The sequence below is a fragment of the Pelodiscus sinensis genome, chromosome 15, assembly GCF_052426305.1.
Source record: "Pelodiscus sinensis isolate ZL-2025 chromosome 15, ASM5242630v1, whole genome shotgun sequence".
Lineage (NCBI taxonomy): Eukaryota > Metazoa > Chordata > Testudines > Trionychidae > Pelodiscus > Pelodiscus sinensis.
Genome location: NC_143066.1, coordinates 10,672,027 through 10,689,628, shown reverse-complemented (window position 1 = coordinate 10,689,628; position 17,602 = coordinate 10,672,027). Strand labels below are relative to the sequence as shown.

The 17,602-nt window shown below is 41.0% G+C and overlaps 1 protein-coding gene across 36 annotated transcripts in view; it reads right to left on the bottom strand.

The window, feature by feature from the left end:
- The window catches only part of RBFOX1 (RNA binding fox-1 homolog 1), a 1,623,526-nt gene that overhangs the window by 184,207 nt on the left and 1,421,717 nt on the right, over window positions 1-17,602 (bottom strand). The window lies entirely within an intron of this gene.

Below are 17,602 nucleotides of genomic sequence, written 5' to 3'. Positions count from 1 at the left end.
CAGCTAGGAATGATTTAAGTGCATGCAGCCAAGGAGAATGCAGGACTTGTGATAGCTATGGGATGGCTCTCTTGAAATATTATGCTGAAAAAAGAAGCAGCATTTATACAACAGATAATTTGTGGTACAGGGAATTTTTAATGGAGACACCCTGGATCTCACTCTCCCAGGGTAAATACCTATTTAGTCAAAGCAACTAATAGCATGGTGAAAAGGTGGGTTCTAGAGAACACAGTGGAGTTAGTGAGTAGGATTTGTCTAGCCAGTGTGAAAATAATGGTTACCGATGTAGTTATTGTAGGCATTCTACTGCACATCACTAATGTCCTGGAAGCTAAATTTAAATAATTAGGTGTGCCTCAATTCTGTATTTCTGTAAAATCCTCCCAGTTGCCCTAGTAGGACGAACTGGGGGGATGAAGGAACCAAAACGCAAAGATAAAATGAGAAGGCTGAAGAGAGGATTTGTGAAATACATTCGGTACCAGGGAACATTTTTGTAGTGATGCTCTGCTTTAATGATTAGGGAACAAGACTTTTGCAAATGGAAGTCAACTGGCTTCAGCAGGATTATGAACATATTTAAATGAGGTTTTAGGAGAAAATATTTAAGTTAAGGGACAAAGGCCATTTATAGCTGGTAAAACAAAAGGAAAAATATGTGGCTCTTTAAAGACTAACACGATACATCTTTTTTCCTTTTTTTTTAAAACCAAGATCAGACTAACTGGCCCTGCCAGATGACTAGGGCTTGCAAGGCTCAGGCTGTTCTCTGAGCCCAAGCCTGGCAGTCTACACAACAATGAAACAGACCCACAGCCCAAGCCCCATGAGCCAGCTGCAGATTTTACTTCAGTGTGTAAGTTATATGCTCTGACGAGCATACTGAGGTGAAGAGCATCATGGGGTACAAGTAATCAGAGTACAAATCCCTGGAAAAAAGAAACCCTATCACAGCTGTAGGAGTATACTAGAGCCTCCTGTGCGGAACAACAATAAGCAACTTAACACAAAAGAGCGGGGATTTTAGGATAGGGATGTCTCCTGTTTAAATTAATGGATAGTTTTCTTTAGAGTACATAAAAGGAAATATTACTGACACACCATATAATCAGAATGTGGAATTCACTGCCAGAGTAGGTGATCATAGCAAATGGTGGGATTAGGTTTAAAAGAAGACTGTGTAATTTCATGACCTCTAATAAATGTGAGTTATGTAAGGTATGGGTAATCAAATGCCATGCTTCGGGGTATGCTAATCACCTGCAGGAGTCAGTAAGGAATTTATTTTACAGCCCTGCACAATTGGTGAGGTGCAGCATGGCAGTTTCATATTGTCCAGACACTGGACTCTGCCAGAAGCAGGATATCAGCCTGGACGGGCTGAGTCCTGTTCAGAATACTAAAACATATTCTTGTTTTCTTTGTACAGGCCCACCAGACAAAGGGTTTCTATTTTCCATAAGCAGCTCCATACCCTGAACATTCAAAAGTAAATAGAAAGATTGAAGTGGTAAGCACCCATCTTCTGCCCGAAGAGGCATTATCCTTAAAAGCATGATTGTGTTCTGAAGAGTTTGTTATATATGTAAAAATGACAACTTCTTACTCAATGGGCTTGCCCCCTGAATAGTTTTAGAGTCACAACTGGTGTTAGTACAAAAGACAGAAGCTTTTTAATTGTCAAAGCCTGCAACATTAATTTATAGTAGCAATCTCACCCAGCCTGTGGGACACTTCTGGCCAGAGCAATTTCACAATCTGACCTGGGACTCCTGGAGGGCCATGGGGCTATCCATTACTAGACCCCAAGTCCTGTCCCTTCCATCCATTACCCCACCTTCCTCTCCCCCCCCCATGGCACCCCGTCCCCTGAGTATGTGACTTTGGGGATCATGGGGTTGGCCTGGCACCATACGGCAGCAGCGGTCATGCCCTCTGCACAGGGGAAGTTGAGCACACGGGCCAGGAATTTGCAACCCCTGATTTAAAGTATATTCTTTCCTTTTCACACATCATCGCCAACAGTACAGTTCCTGCAGAGCAATTTATGACCCCTGGCACACCTGTGCAAATCCAATGTCTTCAGATTATGCCTTCAGTTGCGCCTCTGCAGTCTCATTGCCATCAGCATACTTGCAGAGGTTTAACTGACTGGAGGTTAATAAACAATTTTGTTGACTATGCACGAGAAGAAACAGAATCCAGCTTTTGCACTCTTGCTTGTGTCAGCTTTGCAAAGCTCATTTACATTTATAAACTGAGCACATTGTATGTAGAAATCACTGAAACAAAGTGAACATGTACTCCCCAATGATGATTTACCCAATCACGTTTCAGTATAAAACCTCACTCTACACAAGAACACTGAAAGTGAAGGAAAAAACCAGTTAAACTGCTGTCTATATGTAACCCGCACACCTTATACACAAACAAGCATCACACAATTAAACCCTTTCAAAATATTAGCATCTGTTTGGAATTGCATGCTGTAAAGAACTGCTGGCGTAAGTCCCACATTCTTTAGAAATACGATTTCCTCCCCAACCCCACTTCTCAGGAATACCAGGAATTCCAATATTGATCACACCAATGGTCAGCTTGGTCCAATACACTGAAAATGTTAGAAATCTGCAAATGGACAATTACAGTAAGCTGCTCAAAGGAGAAATACCATCTTTACCTCAAATGCGCAAGTGGTTGCACTAACGCATGCAGGAATATGTCCCTTACAGTGTGTTAGCCTATATTTTCTTATCTATGCACAGATGTTCTTATTATCCATATCATGTCCGCTCTTTTTCTAATCCTAGAGCATTGTATACACACGGGTCAGCAATGCACCTTTTCTCTCCCCTTCTCTAGTTAATTTGCCCACCCGATAGTTTGAAAATATGTTCTGCAATCTTCTTTAGATTAAAATCAGTGTCTCTGAATAAAACTTTGATTAAGTTCATCTCTCTGCTCTCCCCCCCACCATATCCAGGGGGCCTTGCATTAACTGATTTGCAGAAGAGTCTTAAAAATAATCAGCTCACCAGGATGTGTCTTTTTTCTGTTTAACTGGCAAGAATTGCTAGTTTTCCATTATCATCAACATCCTGGTGAAGGAGGCAAGTAGGTTTCTTATCCAGTCAGGTAAATTTTCAAAACAATCCTGCAGGGCTGTATTAACAGCATTAAGGATCTTGATGTCCTTTTCAAGGGCCATGAAACTCCTATACTACAGTGAAAACTAACCTTCTTTATGACTTAAAGTACAAAGGAGAATTTAATGCCTCAAAAACGTAAGTAATGCCTCAAAAACGTAACTGCTGGCATTGGTCACTGCTGGAAGACAGGCTACTGGGTCTGACCTAGGATGGCTGTTCTTATGCTCTTATGTTTTTATATATAAAAATCCTTTCACGTTTAATTGGAAACCTAGCAGAACAGATGCTGTCTTTACATTGTTGGCAAATAAGTACCATGTTCTGTCAATTTGTATCACAAGGCACTTTTAAGACCTTCCTCTGCCCCATTCCTCCAGCCATCCACAGAGCTCAAAGGGTGGGAAATTTGATAGTGCCAGTAGTGACTGGGACAGCCTCACAAGAAAGACTGGGAGTCATACACTGGTGGACCCCCAACTTCCAGAGGCTCTATCCACACCTGGCTGGCTAACAGGATAAAAGGAGATGGCTGACTCCTTGTTTTCCAATTTCATTAATTTCAATCTACTGTAGGTCTTTGGGACCTTTTTGCTCCATTTAAGCTCCAGTCCAAACTTCCTCTCGGTAACTGTAATTATAGAATCTGTGTTTTTGTAGATGCTCTGGGCTTGATCGATCATCTGTTTTGCGGTCAAGGAAAACGTTTTTCTTCCTATTGGGGCAAAATTAGTAGAGGAACTGGTGCAGGAGTGATGCATTGAGGGGGGAAGGGAGTATGAAGGGCCATGTCACCACCCAAATATATGAGGGGAGGGGCAAGCAGCTGTCAGAGCAAGCATCCAGAGGCAACTGCTCCAGGCCCTGCACTTTGGGAAGGCCCTTCAGGGTGGGGAGACTAGTGAGTGACCTGATGCCAGCTACAGAGGTTGGGCTTGCCCCCTCACAGTGGAGTTCTGAAAATGAAGCTACAGTTGTAAATTATAAATGTGTATGTATAACCGCCACCAGGCAGATTTGAACCTAGGACCTCTGGAGTTTAGTATCAGAGCCTCTAGCTGTTGAGCTAACAGACAGCTGGCTCTCTATCTATGCCATAGAGGTCTCTTGTTATCTATTACTGTGGTCTAGGTGCCACTGAATAGGACAGTGAATCACACGGGGGCTCTCTCTACACTGCTCCCTCTTGCACAAAAAATATGCAAATGAGGCAAAGTGTAGAATATCACCACGCCTCATTTGCATAATTAATGAGGCTCCATTTTTGTGCAAGAGCAGTTCTTTCTGAAAAGAGGAAGAATGGCTCTTGCTCAAAAATGAAGCCGCATTAATTATGCAAATGAGGCATGTCAATATTCCATGCTTTGCCTCATTTGCATTTTTTTTGCACAAGAGAGGGCAGTGTAGACATAGCCTGAGTGTGTGGTTTACATATGCGCTCTCTAGAAATAAGAATAGGATTAGTAAATTTTAGTGAGAGTTTGTGTCTGTTCATTTCTGTCCTACTAAGTAATTAATCTGCTCCAGAAGGTCAAGTAGCTTTTGACCACTTACTTGCAAGGCAGACAGATTGCTGAACAAGCTCCTTTTCATATGAACAAAAGAAACCTGAAAACTTGGAAAGGAAAGGAAATAGCAAGTATTAGAGGTTGAAATCCCTTTTATCATTTGCATGACCATCAATATGTTTTTAATGACAGGAATTCTGAGATTATGTAAATCCATGAGGAATATATGTTTATTAGTACTTGCACTTTTCTTTAGTTAAAATGTCAGGTGAGCATTTTAGATGATGCAAAATGAACTGTTAGATGAAAGTTAGCAGTTCTGTCTCCCCTGACCTAATCATAAGAAAAACCTCTAATAAGCATTGTTGGTACAGGCATTAAATTAGAAATCAAACCACTGATTTCTTCAAATTTTCTAAGTTAATGAAGTTCCACCAAGACATTCCTACAAAGAACATTCATAACATGAGAGAGACACTTAATTGTAATAAAAAGTAAGGTGTGCTTTTAAAATGGATAGCCAGCCATGCAATAAAAATGGCTGAACAGCTGTGGATTCTTTATAATGGAATATAGACTATGAGAATAATGTAGCAAAAAAACAAATAAAAATTCTGCCCAGAAGCATGATGCAAAAAGCTTTATATAACATGATATACACGTTTGAGTTTGGAAATATATAATGATTTTTTTCATGTTACCATAAAAAAACTCGGACTTTGTAATACAGAACAGGGCATGACAGTATGATTCATAAATCCTTAACTTGATATACTGGCCTATTGGGGTTTCATTATTTGGATTCATAGCTTGACCAACTGTATAAAAATGCAATAAAACATCACAAAATCTATTTAAAAAATGTTATGGAATTTTTACAAGATGCATATTTTACTTTCCGTTACAATTAGCAGAATACTGTGTGTTCCTTACATAATAACCACTAATGAAGTATCAGATCTAAAAACGGTGGCAGAATTCTTTGTAGGATTAAATGTGATCTTAAATTTTAAAAAAAGAAACCCCACAAAGATTTGCCAAACATAGATTTTCATAACAATCAGCAAGCTAGCTTTTTTTAAATTTTCACGTTAAACCATTTTAGAGAAAGATTGTTCTTTATGTCTGGAGCCATTAAATATTTAACCACATTTCTTTATCATGGAGGATGGCTGTATCCTTTACCAAATCATGCACTAAATATTTTCACGTGAACTATTCCTTTTACTTCCTCAGGACGGATTTTATACTATAGACAGTGATGGATGACTGCGGAGGAGGGTCACAGGAGAGGAGGGACCATCGGCCACGTGACTAATCCCTGCACTACCCCTAATTTAGGGGAGGGCCAGTACAACCTCCTGTCCCTGCCCCACCTTCTCCCCAACCCAACCCCACCTCTTCCCTCACCAAGCCCTCTCTCCTGAGCTACACCATCTAGGAGGACTAGCAGGGGTCTGGTGCTGGGAGATGGTTAGGGCCAGAAGAGCAGGCTTGCCCCCTGCACACCCTGGTGGGAAGTGGAGCAATACAACCAGGAGCAGAGGAAGCTGAGTGAGCTAGAGACATGTCCCTCCATTTTCCCTTGCTGCTGCCAGTGAATGAGGAGGAGGGGGAGAGGGTGTCCAACCTGTTACAGACTCCAGGTCCCCACCCCCTGCTAATTCCCTGGGTAGCCCAGAGGTTATGGCCCCTTATCTCTCCTGCCCATGGTGCTTGGGGGTCATGTTCTTCATCCCCTTCCCCCCATGCATTTCTCCTGCATATAGATATTGTTTAAGTGTCTCTATTAATAGGAAAGGATAGATAGAATGTGACAATTAAGGCACTTCAGTTGATTTTATTATTTATGAAAGCACCATAGGTAAGCAAGGCATTTTACAGACATGTATGATGGCAGATCTTTGCCCTGAGGAATTTACGGTCTCAATTAGACATAACGCAGCAAGAAATGACAATAAAGAAAGGTTATGGGGAGCAGCGAGAGGAAGCACAGGAGTGAAAACATCAAGAGAAATGCTTAGTGGTTACTTGCTTTGTTGAACTATAGTCAGGAACTATAGCAGTGGTGGAAGGCAGGTACCAAAAAGAGTGAGATTTCAGAAGGGATTTCAGAGTGATGGCGGATATTCCAGGCATGACAAATTGTGGAGTTATTTATAGAAAATGGAAACCAGGGGAACTGAACAAAGTATCAGGGCATAACAGAGACAGAGGGGTAATTGAGATGCGATGTAACTAGGACAGAGTTTGCAGGACTTTAAAGAGCGGAAATGAGGAATTTGAATACAATGAAGAAAGGAATTGGAACCTGGGACTCAACAAGGAAAGGGTATGGAGGAAAAGATAAGGAGATCCCTTTGCAGTATGTTGAATCAGACCTGGCATTGGAGATCCAGAAACTGATATTAGACAAAGCTGCTGATGCAGGGACTGAAAGGTGAGGAACAATTCATTATTTTTACCATGAAGCTGAGTGAAACAGGGATACATAGTATTTGCATATGTGTAAAACCTGAAACAACTTTGACTAACATCCTTCCTTACAGCTTGTGCAATGGTATATTCGCTCCATCTACCTCCTACTTTAAACTATTAACAATGAGCCAAAGGTCCCACCCCTGTTCACTAAATATGGACCATGTGCTTTTACAGAGTACATGTACAAAGGTACAGCTCAAATTTTGTGATAAAAATTTGGTTCCTTCCATGATCAGCTTGGGTTTTTAATCCATCAAAGAACAGAAAACTTGCCACACAATCACACAAAAATATGCAGGCTTTAAACTCTCAACTCTGTAAGTGACCTATATTTAGTGCCATCTGTCTAACCCTTTTACCAGGGTGGGAAGTCCTAAAAGTTGTGATAGGAAAGGAAACAAATCAAAGAGGCAAACTCCCAATACATAAAGACATAACTACTTATCACAAATTATGTGAAGGGTGTCAGTGACTTATTGTAACCCAAAACAATTGTAATCATTAAGAAAGAAAATTAAATTCATTAACTGAATATCCTTTTCCCATATAAGAAAGAAAAAAGCTCAGGAGTTGATGTTAACTAAATGGATGCAAAAATTAAAAACAAAACTCAATAGACAGGCGATAGGAGGGTTTTGTATTTTATTTCAAATTTCCTTAATTAGTTCAGTTTTGCCTCCAAGATCACATATTATTGAAAGTGAACACTATTAACTGAAAAAATAAGTGAAATTTCCATAAAATTATTCTGATCAGATATGAACTCTAATATTGAAATGAGGATTACTAATTTGCTCGACTTAAATTTTTTGCTCATTTGGGTATGAAAATAGAAGTTGTACATTCCTAGACATTACCACCTTTAACAGGAAACAAACACCTTTAACAGGATACAAAAAATGCAGTTTATTGTAGCTTAATTATAGCATTATTCTGAACACAAGAAAATATTGCTATTTATCACAATAAAGTCAGTATCAGCAGAAGATAAATGCTCACTTTGTTTAGCACTGCATTGTTTTCTTTTCAAGCTGTTCAAACAGATATGGCATTACTGTATTACACTGTAAGATGTATCCCACTTTTCCTTCACCTATGCATTGTTGCTAAATTTCATCTGACAAATGAATATTTATAAAGCTCATTAAAGACACATCAGCTATTAAATACTATATTTTGTACTAATGTTTATATTTGAGAGCAGAGAAGATACCTGTAATAATTGATGCACTACATAAATCATAGGCAATGTAGGCAAATATTTTTAAATGACAATTATACAGTTATTTATAAACATAGGGCCTGATACACTCATTTTAGGCTCATGTAACTTTGCAGTGGAGTTATTCTGGATTTACATTGTTGAATTAGAGAACAAAATGTGACCCAAAGACTTTATAAGCTACTGCCATTCATACTGAAAGGTACTAATGCATCATTATGATCTAGCAGGTTGCTTGCTGTGTTTTACAGCCTTTCACACTACATTAACCTTTTGTACCTCAAGTATTTATGACCTCATAAGAAAGTATTTATCAAACTGAAAGCTAATATACAGGACTGTCTTTTAGCGATCATTGCTTCGGAACAGTTATAACTCCTTTTTGCCTACATTTGCAGTTATTTTGTTATACAAGTGATATTTTTAATATGCAACATTACCACTAGGTACCAGTAGGTTTTAACCATTACGCATTGCCGTGACTGACACAAATCAGCCAAATTACTAAAATGTGGTCACAGCAACAAGTATGGGACCAGAGGGTGCAGATTTTATGAACTTTATTTTGAAATAAAGTAATAAGCAAACTTTTCAAATTGGGAATATGGTTGTCATGGTCTATGTATCATTCAAAAGACAGAATGTGACACGCACATAGGATGAAGTAGCCATTCCTCATGTTGACAATTACACATTATTATTTTAGTCACAAATCCATCTACTACTGATTAGGTTCCACATTTTAAAATAAAACTGACCACAGAGAGACAGTAATACAGGTATTCTTATGATATGTTAAATGGTAATGTGCCAGATAACTAAGTACATTTCAGGAAACAGCAACAGCTGATGAATGTATTCTACAAATGCAGCAATGCTTGCAAACATTTTTCTGGCAAATCAATATGAAATGTACGGTAGTGAGTACTCAGCAACCAAAAGAGAATGTTAAAATTGCAAATATTCTTACAGAATTTGACAAAGCCATACCTGAGGCATACAACACCCTATGAGCAAAAGATCCATGTTTGTCTAAAAGAGGAACATGGTGCAGCAATCTAAACCAGCCCTTTTATTTCCTCTTCAAGAATGCGTGTAGGTCACATCCTTACTCAGTGGTGTTTTCCTGGCATTTTGGAGACGGATTACTATCTTCCGCTACAACAGTGGTTTCCAAACTTTTCAGCATCACGTCCCCTTTTTGAGAAACCCTCCCCCCCCCCCCCAAAAAAAAAGCTTAGCAGCAAAACTTGTTGAGCAGGTGCCTGGACAGACCAGGCTCTTTCTTGGGAGAGAGACTGATGGGGGAGAGGGGCTGGGTCACCCCCCCCCCCCCGGAATTTCTTCACAGCCCCCAGTTTGGGAACCCATGCTCTACACCCATGGCCACTGAACACAAAGGAGAAAGTTCCCTGTTACATTAGGATCTTATGAACTCCCTCAAGTATTAAGGTAAGTAGTCTGAATGGATACTAAATCTCACCTCAGTGAGGATTTTCTTCTGACTGCTAACCAACTAAAAGGCCAGAGTGTGGATGGTCACTTGTCTCGGTGCACCAGCTGCAGGAGAAGGCACAAGTAGCTTTCTCAATTGTACTGTTATGGGGGCATCCCTGGGAAATACTGGCACCAAGATAGGCTAATACCGACCCCCCCAAGAGAGGTAATTATGAACAATGCTATTGCCCCAGCACCCTGTTCACTAAGGCTACACAAGCACGTTTGTCACCAAAGCTTTTGTTGGTCAGAGGTGTGAAAAAACACACATATATACTTATGACTTCATTACCCATTAAGCATGGGTTTAAGCACTTTGCTGAATCAGGACCTTTATGGATATTTTTATAAATACTTATACATAGAACCATAGAATCCCAAGGCTGGAAGAGACCTCAGCAGGTCATCGAGTTCAGCCCCCTGCCCAAAGCAAGACCAACCCTAAATAAATCATCCCAGCCAAGGCTTTGTCTAGCCAGGACTTAAACCTCTAGGGATGGAGATTCCACCACCTCTCTAGGTAACACTCCAGTGCTTCACCATTTTCCTAGTGAAATCGTTTTTCCTAATAACTTACACCTCCCCCATTGTAATTTGAGACCATTGCTCCTTGTTCTGCCATTCGTCACTATTGAGAACAGCCTCTCTGCATCCTCGTTGGAACCTCCCTTCAAGTAGGTGAAGGCTGCTATCAAATCCCTCTCACTCTTCTCTTCTGCAGACTAAATAAGCCCAAATCCCTCAGCCTCTCTTCATAGGTCAAGTGCCTCAGCCCCCTTATCATTTTGGTTGTCCTCCGCTGGACCCTCTCCAATGCGTCCAAACCCTTTCTATTGTGAGGGTCCCAGACCTGGACGCAATACTCCAGATGTGACCTCACCAATGCCGAATAAAGGGGAACAACAACTACTCAAGATCTGCCGGAAATGCTCCTCCTAATGCATCCGAATATGCCATTAGTCTTCTTGGCTACAAGGGCACACTGTGGACTCATATCCAGATTTTCATCCATAATCCCCAGACTTTTTCTGCTGAACTGCTACTTTGCCAGTTGGTCCCCAGCCTGTAGAATTATTTGGGATTCTTCCATCCCAAGTGCAGGACTCTACACTTGTCCTTGTTGAACCTCATCAGATTTCTTTTGGCCTAATCCTCCAATTTGTCTAGGTCACTCTGGACCCTATCTACATATATCTCTATATACTCACATGCACCTGATACGATGAATTATAAAAATGTGAAATATATAAGCAGCCTAAATTTCTTCCAAAGTTACAGTACATTGTGAAGACTTGTTTATTTTAAAATTGTTTAAAGATCTCGAGAGTAGTGAACAGAATCTCATTACAGGTTGAGCAACTCTTATCCAGCACCCTTGCGACCTGGCTGGTCATGAACCAGGAAATTTGCTGGACTACAGAAGATTTCCTGCCACAGCCCCCAGCCACTGACTTTGCCAGCTCTGGAGGGGGTGGGGGAAGAGGGATGAGGAGAAAGGGGGGACTACCTTCAGACTCTGCTGGGCTGCCTGCTGGGTTGCTGGCCCCACTGCCACTGCCCCGGCCTGACTGCCTGCCATGCTCCAGCAGCCTGCACTGCCAGGAGTTGCCACAGACTCCCGCCCCATACTGCTGCAAGCTGCCGGAGCCTGGCTCTGGCGCTGGTCATGCTGCCAGGGGTTGCCGATGGCTTGGGCTCTACTCCCAGCCTCACAGCATCCTGTGAGCTCGGGCCCTGCGTCTGCAAGCTGTCCAGGGCTTCGGCCCCATGCTGCCGTGGGCCATTGGGCTGCCACCAACCCTAGCACCAGTCTCACTGCTGTGGGCTGCTGAGGGCTTGAGCTCCTGTCCCCTGGCAGCCCATATGTTCTGGCTCTGCTTTCGTAGGCTGACCAAGTCTCTGGCCCTAGCCCGCACTGCCATGAGCTGTTGCCGGCCCGATTCTGGGGGCTGCCCTGACCCGGTCCAAGTGCTGCAGGCTGTCAGGGGCTGCTGTTGGCTGCTACCAGCTCCAGTCCTACTGCTATGGGCTGCTGGGGACTGCTGCCAGCTCTAGCCCCTGCCCTTTCCCACTGCTTCAGCCCAGCCTCTCCTCGATTGCCCTCCTGCTACTAGGCTACCAGGGTTCTCTGATCCAGGATGTTGCCAAACCAGAGAATTCTAGTTTTGGGAGGTGCAACTTGTACATACTTGCCTTTTAACTTCACAATTACTATATATTTAAATAGCCTTCCCTCATTTGAATCCCAAATTCAGCACTTTAGGCTTCTCTTAAAATACAACGTTCATTTAAAATACAATATACAGTTAAATTGGGCTATGATCTCATTATGGGTCACACAATACCCATATGAAATGAATGGAAATTACATGAAATATTAAAGACCTAGGCTGTGTCTAAACTACATCCCTTTCTCAAAAAAGGGATGTAAATTAGATGCTTCAAAATTGCAAATTAAAGGGATGTAGTCTAAACACACCACTATTGTTAGGAGCGGACAAACATCTCATTGTTAAAACTTAAAAAGCCAGCAAATAGTCCTGCAGCACCTTAGAGACTAACAAAACATGTAGATGGTATCATAAGCTCTTGTGGGCACAACCCACTTCTTTCACATGAAGTTAAGGCACCTGACTCATGAGAGCAGTGTTATATCCAGCTTTGTCACAGACTTCTTGTACAACCTTGGGCAAGTCACAAACTGTGTGTATCTTGATTCCTCATTTGCTGATATAAATTAAGCAATATCTAATATGTGCTCAAAGAAAACAGTTCTAGGAAACCCTGTAAACAAAGTACCAAATCAGATACAGATAATACCAGACTAGATTTAGGCAGCTGCATCAGACTCAGTCTGATGCCTCCCCCCACATGCTCAGTCAACAACGCCCTCCCTCCCCCCCCAAAAAAAACCCCAGCCACACACTCCCCTCAGTCAAAAAACCTTCCTTTTTCATTTGAGGTTACCAATTTCCCAGGTCCCCTGCCCCGGCTTTGTACCATTCTACCAGAGTGGCTGAAAAAGACAATTTAACTGGCTACAAGGTCGTTTCTCTGGTATAGCAAATCCTCAGGAGAGGAAGAATTAGGAAACCAGGAGCAACCAAGCACCACTGGTGATGTTTGACTACTGGAATATGCCATTGGGGGCTAATGATCCAAATGGAATTTAGAGCAGTTATTTAGTTACATTCGTGCCAGATCTAGTACCTGATCAGCAACAACATTGGGGTAGGTATGGAATGCAAGTGTGACCCAAAGCCCCCCGTTCTCTATCTTAGAACACCCTAAGTGTGGACCCACTGTTATCATAGTCTAGATCCCAGACACAATTCCTTGCCCACTTTCTCTTGTAAGGGCCATAATATGGTATTTCACACGTTCGCCCACACAGTCACTATGACAATCTTTACATAGAAAAACCACAGTAAGGTTTTATAAACTTGGTAAGTCCCTTAACAGGATAATCCATTGGCACTGACAAGCTGTGGGATTATCATATACTCATGCTATACACCTCAGAAGTGTTGAAATACAGCTCTGCATTTTCCCCACTGTAGCCAGGCTAAAGGATTATAATTTGTAGCAATGGTAACTTTACCATAACAGAGATAAGGCTGAAAATAACAAGCCTCACACCCACTCAGTACCAACACCCCACTGATAAAATGGACAGATCTTCTCTCTTAAAAACACAAGTGGGTATTCTTTCCCCACCCGAGTCACTAGGCTTACTTCAGATTGTTAATAGAACAATGACACTTTACTCAAGGGTAAGAGTAATGAACACAGCATCCCAGCCAAATTCCATCTTCAGAAATTCTACCTACCTAAGTGCCTACTAGTAGTTTCAATTACATGTGTTTTCTGTGGTCTAGTGTTACTGAGCACTGTTTAACAGATGTTCAACACAATAGAACCTGTCTCTACTGGTCTGATAACTGCCTGGAGGCTTCATTGCTGACATAAGGCATTTTCTTCCCCTATGGAGCGAGTGTATACAACTGAAGCCACTTTATGTCCATGCCTACAAGGAACAAAATCCCTCCTATCACCCCCACATCTCCTGAATGGTACAAAGTTGATTCTAATTCTTCATTGTACAAAAGTGCTCCAGTGGGTTGTAACCAGCGATGGGCCAAATTCATTTCCACATGCAGTTTCAGTGACTTTAAATACCACTCTGCCCATATAAGAGCAGAATTTAGTTCATTGCCAATGGATAACAGACTAAAGTGAAAATAAATAATAGCATGCTGTGCTGTTTTCAATGTTTAATCAAATATGCATTTATTTTCTCTCAATGTTAGAACCAAAGCAATGATTATCTTTTAAATGTAATACACAGGGGAAAACAAATGGCTTGATTTTTTAAGAAGTGCTGAGTACTGAAGACATCAGAGTACTGGAGATGCTGAGGTCACACGAAGCTTCATCAAGATATGATGAAAGGCAGCAACAGCCTAGATTGTGCTGGCTACTTCTTTTAAGAGTAACCAACATACATAATCAGTTGCTGAAATACCCAAAATCAATAGTCCAATGATGAAGAAAAGAAACAAACCTTGTATTAATAGGTTACTTTGACAGACACAGTATATCTGGGTTAAAATAAACTGGGCAAAGAGGATGCCTATAGAAGTAGTATTTACACTTGGCAAGAGTGGAAGGAGAAATTACATAGCATACAAGGCATATAAGTCTCCAAATGTAAATACCACCTGGTAAATATTCTGTAGAAGAGGCAGGAGTCCCTTTCTGGGAATTTTATGAATACTCCAAAGCAAAAATTGCAGTTGCTCTTTCAGTAATATTTCTGCCCTAAGGTGCAAGCGGAGTCAATGTTTCAGCCAAACTGGCCTTTGTTGGAACATATTTTTCCTAAGGCCAGAATGCTTAGAATGTTGAGTTTGCTATGCTCCTGTGAAGAGAAAAGTGTCACTGGAAGAGGCTGATTCTTCTAAATGTTTTTCTTTTTTTAAAAAAATGAGGAGGTAAAGAAGGCTCAGAAAATGAGGGAGCAGGCAGCTGTCTAAACCTGAGCATGCCTGGTGGCAAACACACACACACAAAAACAACAATAGCTCACACTGCATGGCACTATGAAAGCACTTTTTTTTCATTTGTATCATTTCACTCATGCTAGCTGATCTGAGCAAGCTGTGCGGTAACCTTAACTGCTCTATAGAGAAACTGGGACATTGAAGGGCTCAAACTCAAAATTGCTGATTCCTAGAAACAAATGTTCAAGAAAGATTTCTTTGCTCAACTCTCTGTGTGTGCCCATCTGTGTCCGTGCATATGTTAGAGAGCATAACTCAGTCAATTAGCATGTACTGATATTTCTTTGCAATCATATTTGGTGATCTAGCTAACCTACAAACTCTGATTAGAATGTGGTAGGCATATTTTAAAGTTACAATGTCATAATACAAGCTTATTAATATACTGTATTATATGTCACCCTGTATCATCCCTAAAGTTCAGTACAAACTATGGATGCCAATCTTTAAACAGGAAAACCTTTTAATCTTTAAACAGTTACTACAAAACATATGATTCCATAACTCATGCCTTTAAAGTACTACAGAGATCATTAAAGACTGTGTTCAGTTTTAAGTGCTTGCAGGATTTGGTCCTAAAGTTAAGATTGTTTTGTCACAGGAAAAAAAAGATCAATTTTTCATGGAACACACTGGATATCATGAGTCCTTTGTAATGGTGAGTACCAACCAATGTTTTAAGCATTCAAAATGATTGAAGAAAATGGAAGTTACTTACTGAAACTGGGGGTTCTTTGAGATGTATGGTCTCTAACTATACTCCTTATGTTGATACATACGTGTACCATGCCCCCGAGTCCAGATATTTTTCAAAGCGGGGTCCATTGACCCAACCATGTGCAGCAGTTTTCCTCATATCCACTCAGAAATCCTCTGTGAGGGTACAGCCTGTCCATCAACCATTCAATCTCTCTGGGTATGTCTACACTTCCACCCTAGTTCGAACCATGGTGGCTAATGTAGTCATTCGAACTTGCAAATGAAGCCCGGGATTAAAATATCCCTGCTTTATTTGCATGTTCCCGGGCGCCGCCATTTTTAAATGCCCGGTAGTTCGAACTCCCTGCCTGCGGCTACACGCGGCACGGGCTAGGTAGTTCGAATTAAAGCTCCTAATTCGAATTAAAGCTCCTCATTGCAGGCAGGACTACCGGGCATTTAAAAATGGTGGCGCCCGGGAACATGCAAATAGGTAGTTCGAACTCCTCAGCTCGAGGAGGAAACGTGTTTCTTACAGACAAAGCTCTTGCAGGAGGCTGTACCTGTGTCCATTAGAGTTCCTTCAGTTCTCACAAGGAGCCCCGTGGGAGGAGTCTTTTGGCAAATGCTCTTCTTGAAAGATCATGCTTAGAAGGGCACTGCTCATTGTCTGAGGCTGATTGCCTGGGTCTGGGTCCAAGCAGGGTCTCAGAGCTCCATCAGGAGCTTTTAAAGTCAGAGTTGTTGTGCCTTTCTAGTTCTGGGTAGGAAAGGTGACAAATATTGCACTCTGCAGAGATAGGTGCTTCACTCAGGCAGTAGAGGCACCGCTGGTGCTCGTCACTGACAGAGAGTAACGGCCTGGAAGAAACATTATGGGATATCCACACAAGTAAAGGTTTTGCTTAATTTCAGACATTATATTGCCAAAAGTTCTCTAGTTACTTCCTTCTCCATCATTTAGTAGTTCAGTGTAATATGAAAAAAAAAGTATTTTTTACTACTTACATACAAAACATTAGCATTGATCAAATCTGGAAAATATTCTGTGCCGACCTGCCAAAATGAAATTATGATGATCATGTTCATATGTAGATTCTAAGTAAGTCCCTGGGCCCAATCCTTCTTTCACTGGAGTCATGGAAAGTTTATCCACTAACTTTAATAACCTGGATTTTCCTAACATTTGTTTATATTAATGAAATATGTTGTGCCTTTGAACTCTTGGAATTTAAGGAAGAGTATATACCCAAGAAATGACCCAACAGTGAAAGAAATAATAGCCTACTCTGAAGTAAGATATGCAGCAATTTTATTACACATAGCAATATCATAAAAATGTCGGGGACAGGAATCAAAGACTAATGTGAGCTCTTTGGGGCAAGGACCACCTTTTTGTTAAGTGTTTCCCTAGTGTAAAAAGAGGCTTGCAGCCAGAATTCCTATATGCTTCTGCAATACAAACAATAACAATGAGTCCAAATGAAAATGCAAGGAAATTTACATAATTGCATTCTGTTAAAGGGAAAATTACAGTAATCTAACCTATTAACTTTCACACACCTTTATTACAAACATACACAATTTCTCATGTAGTTTATTCAGAGTCAAAATTAATTCATCAGAACATTTTAACTAATTTAATGTTTCTAAATTGTATTTTTGTAATAATGTGCTAGAATGCCATTGAAGTAATAATGTTCTTTGTATTATTTTCTACACCATACGCATATGCACAAAGAGCAATTCATACTTCTTTCACAGAAGTGGGCAAACTTTGGTACACAGCCACATCTGGCCAGTCGGACCTCTCAATGTCAGTGAGCCTAATACAAGAGGGAGTGTACAAAAATGCATACCTTTTGGGAAGGACAAAGTGTATATTCTCCATCCTCTTAGCAGTAAATTGGAAGGATTCAGGAGTCTTGCATAGAGATTTTATAAGCTCCAGGACAACATCATTCAATGGCAGAACCCCCTATG